Raw genomic sequence first — 17,826 nt, forward strand, 5'->3', positions numbered from 1 at the left:
AATCGCAGTTAAGAAGAAGAGGACAAAAGTCCGGCAAAGAAGACAGAAATAGTTCAGGAAGAATACAAGTAATGCAAAAAGAAAGCAAAGGTCAGTGTTAAAGACTATAACAACTATAGCAGTAGAAAAACAAGAAAACAAATCAGTAAAGGTCAAAGTACACACAGTAATGAGGTCAGTGAACGTCACTAGAGTTGCTGTTTGTTATGAAGCATCTAGGTTAAAATGGGAAAATGGAAATTTAGCATGGCACTAGTTATAGCTTGAGTGAAGGCATACAGAATTGTACCTACCGACATATACATTCCATTAATCAACACAAGAACAAAACCTAAACTATCAATATGAAATTTCTTTAAAAAATGGCATTCATGACGCTATGATCAAAATAAATTAAGTAGCAGGAAAGGTGGTAACATTTCTCTAGAAGGAAACATAGGTATTTTAAGTTGTTTGATTGCCTGATGAGGGAGGAAAATGTCTGAAAGCTAATGTTTACAATAAATACAACTTTACCAGTTTGGACTTCTCTGTGGCTTTGGTGACTTTCTTGGGAATGTGCATCTGCTACTTAGATTTTGCTCCCTTTTTGGAGCAGAAAATATGCATTCTTATTATTGTGTTAACTATCTATCCTTTATATATGAATGCCATTCAAAAAACAATTTTCATTAATTCTTCATGTTTAGTTATTTACAACTAATACTTTAATGACCTGTAACTACTTGTGTTCCCTTCTGGACCTTTCCCTTTAAATATTGGTTTAACAGTTCAGACTTTCCAATCATCTTGTATCTCTGTATTTAATAACATGCCCTATAAATATATTTAAGGTTTCTACCCATACCTCAATTAGTGATTTAAGTCTTTCTTTTGAAATATCGTCCTTTCCAGAGACTTTGGCATAATCTAACTTTCCAAGAAGTGTGATAATATCTTTCTCAGTAACCCTTAACTGGCTCTCACTGTTGTCTTGGACTATCAATTTTTAAGTTAGAAATTGTTGAACCTGAAGAGTTTACAAAATAGTTAAACAACATGGAGATATCTGCAGCTTCCCTAAAAAAACTATTTTCTGTAAAATAATTTAACGAAAGCCATATATCTTTACACAATCTAATATACTTGATAAATACCTTTTTATTATTTATTATTTATGTCCTTTACTAGCCATTACTTTATAGGGCTATACAATACATTTATTTTTCAGTTTATATTCTAAGATGTTTTCTGTCTTATGTACATATTTATATTTTATTTTGAATTTGTTAACCTGTAAGTGGCCTGATCAGAGGACACTATTCAGCCATGGCCCAAGTCAGCTGGCTGGAAGTCTTGACACTCCAAGACTTTGAAGGTTTTCACTACTTTCACACCAAGGCACTTACTGAATCCAAATAATTTTTTTGAGATGTTGAAGAATATGGTACATCCTCCATCTTGGAATCTGTACAAAAAAAAAATCTCCCATATACATATACATAAAATCTGTTCACCGATCTACTCCATAACTTGTCACATGGTTAAGATTTCAGTTGTTTTCATTATAGGCCATGCTTCTCTTTTTTTTAATTTTATTTTATTTCTCCGACTGTTGCATTAAAAAATAATGACCTGCAGTATTGAGTTCTACACATGGCAGTACATCTCTATATTATTTTTGCATTTTTGTTAAAGTAAAAAAGCTAATTCCATCATTTTATAATTTTTATTAATATCCTTTCTTCTCGATGTTAATGACTAAAACAGCCAAATTAGGAATCCAGACTGCTACATAAAATAACCAGAATATGCGTTTCTTCTCCAGAACATGCAGCTTCTTAAATGAGAAAAGAAAGGACATCTTTTACAACTAAATGCATCGTAAAAAAATTTAACGGAGGTATAGCCATATTGCTAAAAGGGTAACATTGGCAAATTGTGTTCTTTTTTTTGTTTTGCCTCATCGTAATGTTCTGTATAATAATAGATTTGAAAAATTTGTTATTTACTCATTCTCCCCAGCCTTTCTGCACACATTTTGCAGTGTTGTTTCACATTACTTCCTTTTGGAACTTGTCTCTCCATCTGATGCATAATTTCCATTGCAGCTATATCACTGGGAGTCATTATTCAAAAATGAGTAGGCAGCATGGGTAGGGTGACAGGAAACGTGACACTTGTAGATGAGACAGTAACTGAGTGGGGGATGGACAATTTAATCTAAAACATTTTATAGTCTTTTGAAAAGCAAATAATTTAAGAATTGTTTGATAAGCTAAGAGAAAAGCTTGCACATATGCTCAGGAGCTTGCAAACGTAAATAAAAGGGTGCTGTTGAATGCTTCTATTGACACTGTCTCTAGAAATTCTCAAATAAAACACTAATTTGGGGCAGTAATTGTCTGAGACATCAGAGAGAAGCTATTAAATGAAGATGAAATGCATACTGGTGTTAAGCAGTAGCCTTGCCTTAATGTCATCATCATACTGGTCTACCTGCCCCAACAAACCACAATGGTGATGAAAAAGCATGCCATATTGCTAAGCACTTAAAGTGATGCAACGCTATATACATTACACAGACATTCAAAGTAATTAACATGCTTTTAAATTTTTTGAACACTTTTTTTTTAATTACAGTAATCTTTTTATGTCTATGGTATTGGACTTATTACATAAGGGTATCCCTGTTACTACAAACCTCTTATTGTGGAAATTGATTCACAAATGTTAACACATTGTCCTTGGGGATGGCGGTTAAGCTGTTTAGAAGCATTTTCAGCCCTTTGTTTAATTTTCTGTAAAAAGACACTTTGTTCAAACAGCATTTTAATTCCTTTTCTTCTCCAAAAGGCTCTAGGATGAACAAGCCACCATGATTTTCCTTTACAGTCAAATAGCTTTACTTTCTTTCATTAGACTTAAAGGTGCAAGTCTTCTTCACAGCTACTCTTTTTAAATACTTCTCTCTTCCTTACAACATACAGCATAACTGATGAACTTTACATCTCCTTATACATTATATGGATTAGTGGTGATTATGAAGTTAACACAATACCACAGGCAATCACCATACTCAAAGGGACAATTTATTTTCCATTGCAAATCCTCTAGACATATGATGGTACCTTCAACTTTCCAAGACTACAGGAAAAAACCCATGGGTCCATGTCCAACTTCAGGAGTTTTATTAAATAAATAAATGCTTTTCTGGGATAACTTACTGCTATGAACCTCTCCAATGTGCCAAGAGGAGATTAATCACCCATATGGCATTTTAGATGTCACCACTATTCACAGAGACAGTGGGAACATACTTACAAAAGCTTTACTGAAGCTGTAAAAATGAATACACCAAAAAGTAACAGAGTATAAAAAAGCTACTGACCTAGAAAGACCGAAACAGTCTCATTAATTCCATGTTACTACAAACTCGAAAGAAAACTTAAAATGTCAAACTTTCACATTCAGTCTATTGATAACATACAACCAGTTACTCTGAATCCAATAAAGCTACCATTACTATTTCCTGATATTATAATTATGCCCTGCATAAACATACACGTCAGACCTTGCTCCTGCACAATTACGTGCCTCCTTTAAACACATCTGAAATGCTGACAAGCTCACTACACTTGGAAAGTCTAAAGTAAGCTGGCCTAGATGTCCTACCAGTTGAAAACACACACACACACACACACACACACACACACACACACACACACACACACACACACACACACACACACACACACACACACACACAGGTTTGTGGCCAGTATTAGGCTACCTGCCTGTGCTGGTCATTTTAAGACTATCCATTTTCACTTTTTGTGGTTCAATTACTCTAAATAATTTGCTGTAAGACTGTCCTTACCCATCCCAGGGTAGATAATTATATATTGCCCCTAATGAGAATAACTAGGATCATACCACAGATAACTGAGGGGCTCCATGCATGGCATTTAGGAGCTGCAGCTATCCATTTGTAGTGCAGGAGGCAGTCTTGGGGTATATTTTCTGTTTCCCATCCACAGATCTATGTTGTGCTTGAAAATGGACAGGGATCTCTGTTTTATGCAGATGGGGAGTCTGCTCCAGAGCAGCAGCAGCAGTTTCCTCTGCAAGATATACCGATCCTTCCAAACTGTTTTGTTGATGTTGCCAAAGAGGTTTAGATCCCTAGATCAAGTATTTTTGATGCCATTTGACTTGCTGATGTGCAGTAAATCCATCAAGGGCAGGCCATGTCTACTCAACCTAGTGAACTTCTTTGGGAAGGTCACCAAAGCAATGGATGAGGGCAAAATGTTTCACAATGCCTGCCTTGACCTGACTAGGGCATTTAACAAAATACCCAAGTCTGACATTGTTGACAAACTCAAGAGCTTAGGTACAAACCCTTATGTCACCCAGTGGATAGTCTGTTGGCTCACAGACAGGAACCAGAAAGTTAGAATTGGGAAGTACATCTTTACAAAGAGGTCAGTCACAAGCGAAGTCCTTCGGGGATTGGTCCTGGGGCCGCTAGGTTTTGGCATCTACTTCTCTGAAGTCAAGGTCAATGTCAGTGGCCTATGGCTGACTAAATCTGCAGATGATTGCAAATTAGGAGCCATCATTGAATTCCCCACTGACACAAATATTCTCCAGGAAGGGCTGCTGACCCAGACAAATAACTGTGTCAGAGCCATGAACTACAACTAAATGCCAAGAAATGCATAATAGTATCCTTTGCAAAGTCATCCACCCCTGGTAACTAGACTTTGATCATCACGTGTCTACAGTAGACAGAAAATCATTGTGTGTTCCACAACTTATAACCAAAGGTGTGGCATCTAGATCTAAGGAAGTCATTGTTCCACTGTATTTGGCATTCATCAGACCTAACATTGAGTAAAATGTTCTCTTTGGCATGTACCCAACTAGGCATATCCAACAACTGGAACATCCACAGAGGTTCCTCACTAAAAAAATACATTGCATAAGCAACATGTACTATGCAGACCGCCTCAAGGCCCTATCCTTGTACCCTGACTCCTACAAGCTGTGGGAGATCTATACCTGACATACAAGGCATTTTCAGAGCCCACCCTGATGAACCTCTTGCATAGCCACAAAACAAACAGCACCAGAACTATGCATTCTAAACACTTAAATCTTGCCTGGGATATAAATAGGATCTGCTGGACAGACAGGTATGTACCTCAGACTCTACCCCTTTGCTGGAACAGGCTCCCTATCCACGTGAAAAAAAATTCCTCCCTAATCAAATTCAAGTGTAACCTGGACAATTGTATAGGGAACAGGAAATTTATCCCTGGCTAGGAACCTATGTCTCTAACGGACAATAGGAAGCCTGTAAATGGTTCATCTCCCAAGCCCCTGCTTACACTTATCAAGGGCACCTGAAGTATATATACATATGTGTGTGTGTGTGTGTGTGTGTGTGTGTGTGTGTGTGTGTGTGTGTGTGTGTGTGTGTGTATCTACTTATATAAATATAATGCAAAACTATAAATATATATATATACCCATATATATATATATATATATATATATATATATATATATATATATATATATACCCACATATATATATATATATATATATATATATATATATATATATATATATATATATATATATATATATATATATATACCCACATATATATATATATATATATATATATATATATATATATATATATATATATATATACCCACATATATATATATATATATATATATATATATATATATATATATATATATATATATATATACCACATATATATATATATATATATATATATATATACCCACATATATATATATATATATATATATATATATATATATATATATATATATATATATATATATATACACCCACATACATATATATGCATATGCATACATACACACACAGATATATACATCTGCACATATCCCCATCCACACACATATGTATCTATCTATCATATAATAAGTGCACAAATGCAGCATACTACTGATGGTCAAAATACTGAAAACAAAACACTAAAACTACATAATGCCTCATGTTAAAATCTCAAATGCATGATAATGATAAAAACCCTCACATTAAACTAACTGCAATAAAATGCTACCAATTTCCTTTTGTAATCAGTTTAAGTTAAAAATAAAATACAATACCTCCAAAAAAAAACTAACACCATGAGAAGTTTAATTGTTTGAATAGTACAAGTAAGGCAGAGGGCTGGGGCAGAGGCATGGTTACAATGACTGAAGTTTAGCATAATGGTCAATGTGCTTACCTTACAAAGGGTACAGGGTTTGATTCTCACCAAGGGAAATTAGCTAGTCTTAAAATGCCCCACAGAGGCAGCTAGCCTAGCACCTAATTAAGAACTATGAACTTAAGCATGTATTAGTAAGGTGGGAAGTCCGCTCAGAACAGTAGACATCAACTAGCAATTATTTCACATGGATAACCATTATACTGCATCAGTGAGCTCAACAAATAAAATAAAAAAAAAAAAAAAGGAGAGGATGAGACAATGACAATACGTGCAAATACCATTTAACTGAATCAAATCTGCTGAAAACCGCTTTCAGCGAGCCAGTCCTTGGACTTTCCCCATTCAACTATGATTTGTTTCTCTGTAGAAAACTAAACACTGTTTACAGTTCACCATACATCATTTTTTGCAGACTTGATTCACTTAAAGCTCATGGATATCGCTCAGTAAGTCAACATGAATCTCAGTAAACAACTTTTGCCTGTGAGTTATAGGGTTGGATTAACTGCTTGTGAACTAGGAATGAACTAGAAATTGTTCTTTTTATTTAAGGGGGGAAAGAAAAGCAGTTCCAGGTCTTCTTTAGACAACTGTTACCTAGTTTTAGTTTGTTTTGTAGGCTCACATTTGTTTTTCTTTGTTCTTCTTGTGTTTTGTTGTCAGAATATTTAAATATTTTTCCTTAGGAATTACTTGTAGAGCAAAAATCAAAACAATATTTTTTGTAAGGCTTTGGGAGAATACTTGCTTGTGAATTTTTGGGGGAAGCTGCAAACTGTTTTTAGTGTTTAAAGCAAAAGTAAAAACAGAGACAATGTTCTTTATTTTAGTAATTTTTCCCCAACTCCATTTCCACATGAGCATTATATCCCCGTTTCACCTGCAGAATGAGGTGGGTATTGGATTGTGGATGTCAATCAGCAACGGTCAAGAAACTTTTTCTGAATGAACCCAGCACTTCTCCTTTTGGCCATAGCATGTTGTACAATGGCTGACAGCTAGGCATTTGTGAACATGAACTTCTGCAAACCTGCACCTCAGCAAGCCACTGCACACTCCCTGATAGGCTTGCACCTGCAAGTCCCAAGTTCAGTGTGAATGCACCTCTAGGTCTATGCCTTTCCCATTTGGAACGCTTCTCTCAGGACTTGAGCATCATTCAGGCTGGTAATCAAACCCAAGCCATTTGGGTTTTACTCAGGGCTAACCTCTCTATACTACAGAGCCAGCCATTTGACGGTTTTCTTAGTATAGCTTGCACAGTAAACCACTATGTGAAGAAATCTTTTCCTCACCGCATCCATCCTGTTCCTGTTGTAACCTGAAAGCCAGGGGCTCAGGAGTTGCCAATGCATTGTATTAATATAATTTCAAAAGCCCCTTCCTCTCTTCTCACTCACTCCTAGTGATCATCAGAAAATCATGCTGTGAAGGCTCTCCCCTTAAATTTATAAATTCCAGCTACAATCTCATTTATCATTCTGCACACCTACTGGTTACAATTCAGGTACCCACAGATTTAACATTTATATCAGCTTACTTTTAGAATCTCTAATTAGGACCAGTACAGTACAGTTGTGTACCTACCATAAATTGCCTCTTTGTGGCCTGTCTGACACTGGAAAGGACCAATTTTTTGAAGGCCAGTTCCTGCTAAACCTGGGTGGCTGTACCTGTAAGAAATCCTTGACTGTCTGCATGGATTTTGCTTTATCCTCCATTTTTTCAACACCTCTTCTGCTTTAGTACCAAAGTATCATGCTGTAATGGTGCATCTAATAATTTTGCTTTAACATGATCAGGCAGATTCTGTTCCTTTAACCAAGCATGCCTTCTAATAACAGAACCTGTAACAGCGGCCCTGCAAGAGGCCTCCAGTGAATCATAACCACATTGCAAAGTATGCTTTCCCACTTGTTCAGCTGCATGCAATAAATACTGCAATTCCTTGTTCTCTGAACATTCAGAATTTGTCAACAATTTCTGTTTAAGCAGTGACATTAAATATTGCTGATATTTAAGCATATGAAACTGACAATTTAAAGCCCTTACAGCAAGGGTAGCAGAAGTGTAGACTTTTTCCCCCATCTGTCTAGAGCCCTAGAATCCCTATCAGAGGGGACAGGGTTTTTTGCAGTGGAAGCTTTGACCCCTTTGGGACCCTGAGATATAGTTTATGGGTCAGCAGCGGGGTTTTTATATAGGAATTTATGAGAATCCGCGACCCTGTAGTATCTGTCTGGCTTAGCAGGTGCAGTGGGCAAAGAGTCAGGGGACAGGCCGGACTCTGAAAATACATCATCTACAATGTCTAGAACAGAAAGAATAGCAAGGGGTCTGTGCTGAGGAAGTAGCAGAAAGTCTCTGAACCTTTTCTTAGATTAAGAATAATCTTGGCTCTCCCAATGGAAATGCCCCCTTATGGCATGCAGGGTTTCCCCAAAAGAATAATCCTCAGGAGGAGAGGCTGAAGGAATGGATTCTTCAGCATCAGAATCCTCATAGGGAAGCATGGAGTAATCCTGTTCAGAAGAGGAATCAGAGGAAATAGAAACCTGATCAGAAGAATCATACTCTGTCTCTTGCCTAGGCCTCTTATCAGGAGGGGGATGGGAGCCCCTGATCAAAGTAATTAGGTCTTCGGCCATTTTGAGCATCTGTTTCTTTAGGCATGGAAGTCTGAGCAGGGGAATGCTGTACTTGTTTCTTTGTCTTTAGAGCTGCTTTAGTCTTTGAAGCTGAAGATGGCTTAATATATAGTTGTGTAGGTCTGAAGACACCCTCAGAAGCCGATGTCTGCTCAGTGGCTCTGGACCCATCTGAGGGCATGATTTCCAAGTGTCAATACCTTGAGTATCCAGAGGCCCAGTCGTCTCCATGTGGGAGTCGAAAGCGGCCTGTGGCTCTGAGGTAGCGGGTGCCAGGGGCTGCGAAAGCACCTCAGAGAACCGGCGAACCGGCGACTGGCCTAGCAGACGCCTCGTCATTGGTTTTGGACCTTGGATGCCTATCCTTTTCCTTGTCCTTGCGTTTTTTGTAAACTCCGGTTGTCGGCTGGTCAGATGACATTATATAATTAAATCTTCGGCCAAAGTAATGAAATGCAAAATCGAACCAATGCTTAATAGTGCATTGGTTAAATCTAGCACAAAACCGACAGCTAGCAACGTTGTGATCAGGGCCTAGGCAAGGAATACAGTAAGAGTGGAAATCCTTGAGGTATTTGCTTCCCTCAAGAAATACAATTGTTTACTTTTTCTGACATCGGTCTGGAGCAAGAAAAAAAGTTTCCCCAACGGGGTACTTAGCTTTAATGAAGACTTCGGTTCTGAAATTCGGATCTGAATATCTCAGGAGTTGGCCGACCGGCACTTGCGAACTGCTTTTGCTTCAGGCACCGAGCGGCAAGAAAGACTGAAGAAAATGGCGTCGGCTGCATCTTTTATACCCCTGACGCACTGACGTCAGGGAAGAGGCGATAGCAACCGATGCCGGACCTACACTTTGGAATTCTGGCTGACTGAGGGTAGCCTGCCAGCAGGATAACCCAAGAGTAATGACTGCAACAGTGAAACATGATGAACATCTAATACTGTCCTTTAAAATAGCTGCAAATTGATAAAAAATCCGAAGGTGTGTTTTAAAAGATTACTTATTACAGAATTTACGTGTTTAGTGTTACCCTCCTGTTACAACCCCAATTATATTTATTATTATTATATTATTATATATCCACCAACATTCACTAGTTACAAATGTAAGTAGACATAGTTTTAAGCATTTTCCAGATTACTTTTAAAATCTCAAGTTAAGTCCAGCATTTCTTTAAAAATAACAGTTATTGGTTTAGCAATGGTAACACAAGGGGCAGTATTCATAGTTGCTTGCTCCTAAGCAATAGGGGTATTCCTGATGCTTACAAGTGAGCATAGCAAAGGCGAGATTCATAGAGGCCATTTACGTTACTGTGCAAGGCCTAAAAAATAATGGAGATGCAAATGAGAAGTGTTGAAAAGCACAGCCTGCTGATGAGGTGGCTTTTACAACTCCTAGTTGGACATCTCTGCAGTGCACATACCTATTCTAAAATGCAGTGCTTCATCTTTGATATTGCAGTTGCAATCAGCGAACTTGTTTGTTCGAGCACTTCCCTGACACACAAAATTAATTATTTCTCCTAGCAACCCCTTCAGTAATTACTTTGAATGAATAAATGAACATTTCACCCAAGCAACCCCTTCTGTAACATGCAGCGGTATGCACAAGCACTAAAAAGAACATTTCACCCAAGTGATCCCTTCAGTAATATCTCCAGGTATACACAAACACTAAAATTAACATTTCAAAAAGAGACCCCGTTACTAATATCTCTAGGTATGCACAAACACTAAAATGAACATTTCACACAAGTGACCCCTTCAGTAATATCTCCAGGTGTACACAAACAATAATATGATAATTTCACCAAAGCGACCCCTTCAGTAATACCTCCAGGTATACACACACACACACACACACACACACACACACACACACACACACACTAGAATAAACATTTCACCGAAGCGACCACCTTCAGTAACATACCCTGGTATGTGCAAACACTAAAATCAACATTTCCGCCAAGCGACCCCTTCAGTAGTATCTCCAGGTATGCACAAGCATCAAAATAAAACTTTTACCGAAGCAACACCTCTGGTAAAATATCCATGTATGTTGAAGCATCACTCAATTTCCATACTTGACTGAAAGATGGCTGCTTTCTGGTGTAACTTCAGGGCAATTTACACACTTTTTCTTTTTACAGACGAGTTTACTATACATTTGTGTATATAAACTGAACTCCTGCGGATATGTACAGACCACCTTAACAGTTACTGGATATGTGTAAATCACATTATGCATTTCTGATAGGAGTGTGTGCTCAGAAAAAAAGTCCTGTGCATTTCTGTAGTTATCCTGTCAGTCTGGGATTTGCACAATGACATAGTGCCACTCTTCGTAGATCACCGCTACAATTATGTGAAGCCCTGGACTATGACTACCACTCGAGGTTTTGACTACCAGTACAAATTTCTTTGATACTTACTTTTAAATAGGAAGAATACATTAGATTAGATGTAAAGGCACAAATAAGCAACATTTCAAAGACTTGAGAAATGATGGTTATCTCGGGCATGGTGAGAACTTCCTCATTCTTACAGAAAATATGTTCATTATTGATTAAGACCTTAAATGCCTGTGTGAGGTAAATAAATATCCAGAATATTGAAGACAAAATCTTCACACCCAAACCTGTGATGATATATACACCCAAACCTGTGAATGCATGTTATAAAATATTATTGCAAAACCCTAGTCTATGCCTCAAGATGCCACAAGCTCCATGAAACCAGAACCTCCAACATGTACTTCATTATAAAGCCCTCGCACTGACCATAGTAAAGTCATAAAAATTACCACAATATGACCGTGTGATGAATCCATAATAACAGAATCCCGGAATTAAAACTGAACCAAGCCAGACTTAAAAGCCCATAAGGAAGAGACTGCAACTTAGGCAACTCTAAAATATCCTAGTCACTGGTTTATCCACTGTCTAAAACAGACATACCATTGAGTTTTGCAAGGAATAGTGTCATGCATTTCACAGATCACAATTAGGGACAGCTTACCAAGTTACAAAGAACTAATGGTATTTAATTACTATAATATGGCCTTTATTCATGTTGGAGAGAACAACAGAAGTATGTCTTTTCTCTTGGATACACAAAAGGGTACGATGGGATTATCAAACATCCCACATAGGTTGAGAAAATGGGTTCCTAATCAGATTCTGAAAGTAGACAGGACAGAATAAAATAAAGGAGATCTGAATCACAGCAGAGTAAAACTACAACCATGTGCCATAACTGCCGATTACTGGTACCTTGTTAGTTGTCCAGGTATGCACTCTAGTTGTACAGAACCGCTGAGCAATGGAATGTGACCCTTTACCATACACCCACTGTGATGTGGTGGTGGACTTGGTATAAATAAGTAAGAGGGTGTTGATGGTGAAGCTCAGCAACGATGCTCATTTTCCTGGTTAACTCTGGCTTTTCATATTTCAAAAAAATCAATATTTAGTTTTCTTCGTTTCAGTTTTCTTAAACTCCGTTTCTTATCAAACACCTGAGTAGAAAGTTTGCGTAGCAAAATCCTACTCTCATTCAGTACGATCTCTGAATATTTAAAAAAAAATACGTTGGCATTCAGTCAATGACTAGAGATATGGTGTGTCATTTATGTTACTTACATGATTCACTGTGGAGTGAAACGTCCAGCTATTCAGAATGCTTTATGCCAGAACGACTCCATTTCTTTTTCCCTCTTTCTCTCTCCAAAAATATAGGTATTGAAAATAAAACCTTCCATCCGATACGGATTCTCAGAAAATACAAATTCCAAAAAAGAAGAAGAAAAAAAAGGAAACTGCACAAGATGAAAATAAAATAGGTGAATGTAACAATCTAAACATCAGGAGATTCAGCAAGAAAGAGTGATTTAGAAAAACAACTGTGTTTGGAATATGTTGAAACTATTACCCAAATCTGACTCACTGCATATGTATATTTCAGATCAGAGGGTGTACTTCCTTTATTGTCAAAGTTACAAAGGGATACCTATACGTGCTTCAATATTTGAAAAATGTAAGTGTAATTTAATTATCCAAGAGAACAACTCGGGACTAACAGCTACGTAATAATACATTTCAGTAGCACTGAAAATAATGCTATGAGAAAGTACTGTACATCACCTATACCTCTCTACAGAACAAGAGGGTTTCCAGAAGAAAATGGCGTCGGTTGCAATATATATATACCCCTGGCACACTGACGTCAGGGAAGAGGCGACAGCAACCGACGCCGGACCAAGACTTTGGAATTCCGGCCGACTGCGGGACCACCTGACGACAGGATAACTCAAGTGTGATGACTGCAGCAGGGTAACACGATGAACATCAAGAGGTTTTCCAGAATGTAAAAATTAATGAAAATACAATCATTCTCAGGGAATTTATGTAACCAGACCCTGACTAGGTAACTTGCTAAACACTAAATGAATATGTTCAAATATTAATCAGCTATGTTACTCAAAACAACTGGGACCAAGAAGGAATATGAATTACAGGTAAGAGTGGTAATATATTCAATATCATACTGATGAACCCAGGATCTTTCTGTTCCCTACCCATGGTTACTTCAGTTATAATTGCAAAGATCATTACACCAGGATCATTTATTTTATTTTTTTCTCCATGCTGCCAATCAGCCCCTCCCCCCAAAAAAGGTCCTGGTTCTATTATTCTCTCAGCCAGTGGAAGCCTGCTACTGGATGACATGAGACCCCAAAATAGGGATCTGTCATCCAGTCAGATATGAAGGTACATTGTACCTCATTCTATAGCTATCATCTGATCTGTTGTGGGGAGTGGGTCATATCCTCATCCTGGTTGCCTGCCGGTCTGGATTAGCCTTCCAAAAATGGGGCAATCTGAAGTTTCAGGATAAATCTTTTCTAGTTTTATACTTGGCTTCAAGCTGCAAACTATCTGACCATCCCATCCCACTAGGCTGCAACTTTTATGGTGCAGAGCTAAGAGGTGTTTATTATTGTGGACTATCCATTCCCCTGACAGCTAATGTGTACATCATGTATCTGCATCACCAAAGGGCCTGCAACACCCCCTATCCTATACATGCATACTTCCTTGGGTGAGCATTAAAGTTAAAATCACCAGCTTGGCAAATCCACGCAGCAAACCTTAATACTAGTGCTGCATAGTACATGCCTGCTATTGACTTGACAGTGGCAATACTGCGACTGGAATGCTTCTTTCCAATTATAATGGATGAGCTGGCATTTGTGTCTCACTCCCATTTTCCCCTTGGAGGATCATCCTCTAAGGACCAGGCCCCTTAGATGACACTAACTCATATGGGTGGCAATCAAGGCTTTATTCATCTGTGCCATAGAGCTGATAAGATGCCATTATTTTTAACTTAACAGTGAAATCAAACTCAGTCATATAGTATACTTCCATGACTTTACTAAATGGAGACGATGTAATAAATAGCATGCATATGAAGATATAACCAGAATGCTGTCAGCACGACTCATATAAATCTGTGCAGGACACTCTCAACAAGTACTGTTACATCACTAAGTTGGATCCCTGTAAGGAGCTGATGAACAACCTGTTGCCACAGTCTTCACAGTTTCAAATCATAAAAAACACCTCTACAATAGCGGGAGGGGAGATATGACCAAAAATGATTTTTGCAGGTGAAAAACCCATATGAAATACTTTAAGTTGGAGGTTAACATCACCTTACTTTAATAATTCCATGGTCATATAACCAAGGGTAAAAGAAAAAAAACTTGCATGTACTACAAGCTACTTAACCTCATAAAAATAGTAAGGATGCATGGAGAAAAATGTGTGTATGTAAACAGCACTGGACTACCTCTAACAAAATATGCCAGTGTAACAGCAGATGCACAGTTATTATGGTTTAGCCATCTGCAAAATGTCTGACCTTTGTAGTAACAGAAACCTAAAGACTATGAATAGGTGTTTTATAACGGGTAACTTACTAATACAGAACCATTCTGAAAGAATCAATTGAATTTCAACAAATTCACTATACTAATACAAGGTGTAGGAGAATCTGACAATTTGTACATGAAATACATACCTTTAGAGCTCCATTTTGTAAACACATCGTTACTTCCTGTCCATTCAACTTTTTCCTAAACAGAAAAACAAAAAATAGTGAATAAATACTGAAGACCTTAAAAAAATTAAAACTATTTTACAGATACCAAAAAGTGACAGGCTGGTTAGAAAAGTGTCAATCATTTATCCCTACTGTGTTAATATAGTTCATGTGCTCCAGAGATTAATCTGTTAAACTAGTACTTTCATTACATATCCTAAGAATGCACTCCTTATGGACCATCAAAGTTACAGGGGGGTTATTGTCAGTTTCCTCTGCTGGTACAGCACATGCAGATTACAGCAGTGACTAACGTTAAATATTATTCTCTTTCACAAGACTATGTTCTTTTGCAAAGTCAATGTTATCTAATATCACATTGATTTTTGTTACCTCTAGAGTCAAGAAGCAGATTTCAGTGGTACAGTGTTTCACAGGATTGGGGTAAGAGAACTTGCTGACACCACTGAAAATAACCCCCTGGCACAAGAACATTAGCCAAATAAGAGTATTAGTTGTTCACTACATCAGAAGGATGACAGTGCTACTTAATATCAATAATATCCAACCACGAACACACGCAAGTAAAATTGGTACACCCTGACACACTGGATAACAGCCTTGTGAGAACGTGTGAAAACAGACATCTTTAAAAACTGTTAGCACACCTTGTTTTATTATTACAAAGATAAAATTTACACCATGAAATATTCTTATGTAACCAAATCTCGATGGGCATCTATACGCAATGAGAAAGTAGAATACGCATTTCTAACAGGGTGTCTGACCCCAGTCAGAGCACTTTCATATATCTTTGTTGTGCCCACAGTTGTGACTTTTTTTTTTTTTTTGAGATCTCAAAGAGTGTACGTGCCTTAGTCCCCATATTGCACCCTTATAGCAAAGACATTTGGAGTGTCACCCCAACAAATCTGCAGTTACAAGGATACAATATTATAAACTTAAAACCTATAGATATAGGATATAGATATAAGTATATATAGATTCATGATTTTCATCTACATGGTTGAAGCCTGTTCTTTTGAGGCACACACTGCCAAGCTGAGCAGCCAAGTGATCAAAGTCCAAACAATGTGCAAAAGCCAGAAGTGGGTGATAGGAGGACGAACGTAGAACTGTTTGTGCCAGAACAATGTCCTGCAGCACTGAGTAGTTAAATTAAACCCTTCTCTTGGAATGAAGGTTCAAGCGCTCATCCTTCTACCATGGACACATTACCAAAACAATCCAATCACAGAATATCCCTCCAGAGCACCGGCAAACAGATGGTGCAAAAAGCAATGTAGCAGGCAATGCAGCTGCACAAGGTCTAATTAGCAATTCCATACCATTCCCACTAGGGCCAAAGCAGGCAGATAAATGGTCAAGGGTCCAACAAAAATAAAAGTGTGGCAGATGGTGCATATCCAGAGTATGGCAGTCACCTTCTTTCCTACTTTCAGCTGCTATAATGAAAACCTGAGGATGAACTGACTGACTGAATGACAACTCAGAAACGACCTTCATGAGTACTCTAGGGTTAATCCTAAAGAATGCACAGCCCAAGGAGAAAATCATGAAGGCCTCTACAAGCATCCAGTGAGCAGACGTAGTGGCCCTTAGGGGGAGGGAGATCTATTAGGGTATACATTTCAGGTCCACAAATCCAGTTAGTTTTTGAGCTGTCACTCAGCCAGTCTCTTCATCTTCAAGTTTTCTTTGTCAGGCCTTTGAGTCTAGATGAAAAAGGTGTGGCATACATGTCAGCCATGACGTTTGGATCCTAAGACAGAGATGCATTCCTCACCAAAGTCACAACCAGCCTGTTCTTGGCCAAAGTTCTACATTTAAACAGACTGTGATATGCTGAAAAAGCACATGTATGTACCCTGGCAGTGGAGTAAAATAGGTCTGGCAGTCTTGAAAAAGTTACAGATGGATAGCGACAAAGATGTTATTCTGATCATATCAAGACTCTATACTCTGTCAATCAGTTACAGAGGAGCTACTGAAAACCTTGGAAAATGTGGTGAATTTAAAGAAATAACACATTCAGAAAACCACAAAATTGTTTATTAAACCCAAAAAGATTAAAAAATTTAGCGATTTCATTCGTTTGAACATCTCCAGAACTAAGTCCAAGTTATTTGACCCCACCCACCTTGATTAAATACCAAGTCAATTGCAAATTTTTAAAAATATATAATATTCCTACATTTAAAAATAATGAAAAATAAATAATATATTGGGCTGGATTCATTAACACCTACACTAAGTGTACACCATTTTGAGTGAATAGACAATACAAGCATAACTCCCACCCTTTTCCTCCTAATTTTAGTTCTGCTGATTTTCTTACAACCTTAAATATCAAGAGGGATTTGTAATGGTTATTAGTCTAATCTTTTTGAGTGAATAGACAGCACAAAAAACGTGGTAGGGATGTTCTTGAAAACAGATTGTGTACACTTAGTGTACATTTAGTGTAGGCATTCATGAATCCAGCCCTCCCACACGAAGTAAATACAACAAAAATTCAATTGTTTTTTTAAGTATTGCAATAGTGATAAATTCACAACAGTACACCTATATATTGAAAACATTTTCGTGTGTGTGCGTGTCCATATTATCACATAATGTATGAATGCTTTTGTGTATTTGTACAATAATGAAAATCTCTAAAAACATATTCAGTATAGTTGTACCAATATTAAAGATAATCTACACCCCCACTTATAGACAAACTGTATCAACACAAATTTCAAAAACGTATCCCTATGCAGTCCTGATCGATA

The 17,826-nt window shown here is 37.6% G+C and overlaps 1 long non-coding RNA gene across 1 annotated transcript in view; it reads right to left on the minus strand.

Annotated features, from left to right (window-relative positions):
• Positions 1–17,826, minus strand: part of LOC122813604 — a 444,019-nt gene that overhangs the window by 174,225 nt on the left and 251,968 nt on the right. The window contains exon 2 of the long non-coding RNA XR_006366712.1: positions 15,011–15,065. This is a non-coding gene — a long non-coding RNA (uncharacterized LOC122813604). The remainder of the gene's footprint in view (positions 1–15,010; positions 15,066–17,826) is intronic.

The sequence above is a fragment of the Protopterus annectens genome, chromosome 10.part0 (genome assembly GCF_019279795.1).
Source record: "Protopterus annectens isolate FY-2018-M chromosome 10.part0, PAN1.0, whole genome shotgun sequence".
Lineage (NCBI taxonomy): Eukaryota > Metazoa > Chordata > Ceratodontiformes > Protopteridae > Protopterus > Protopterus annectens.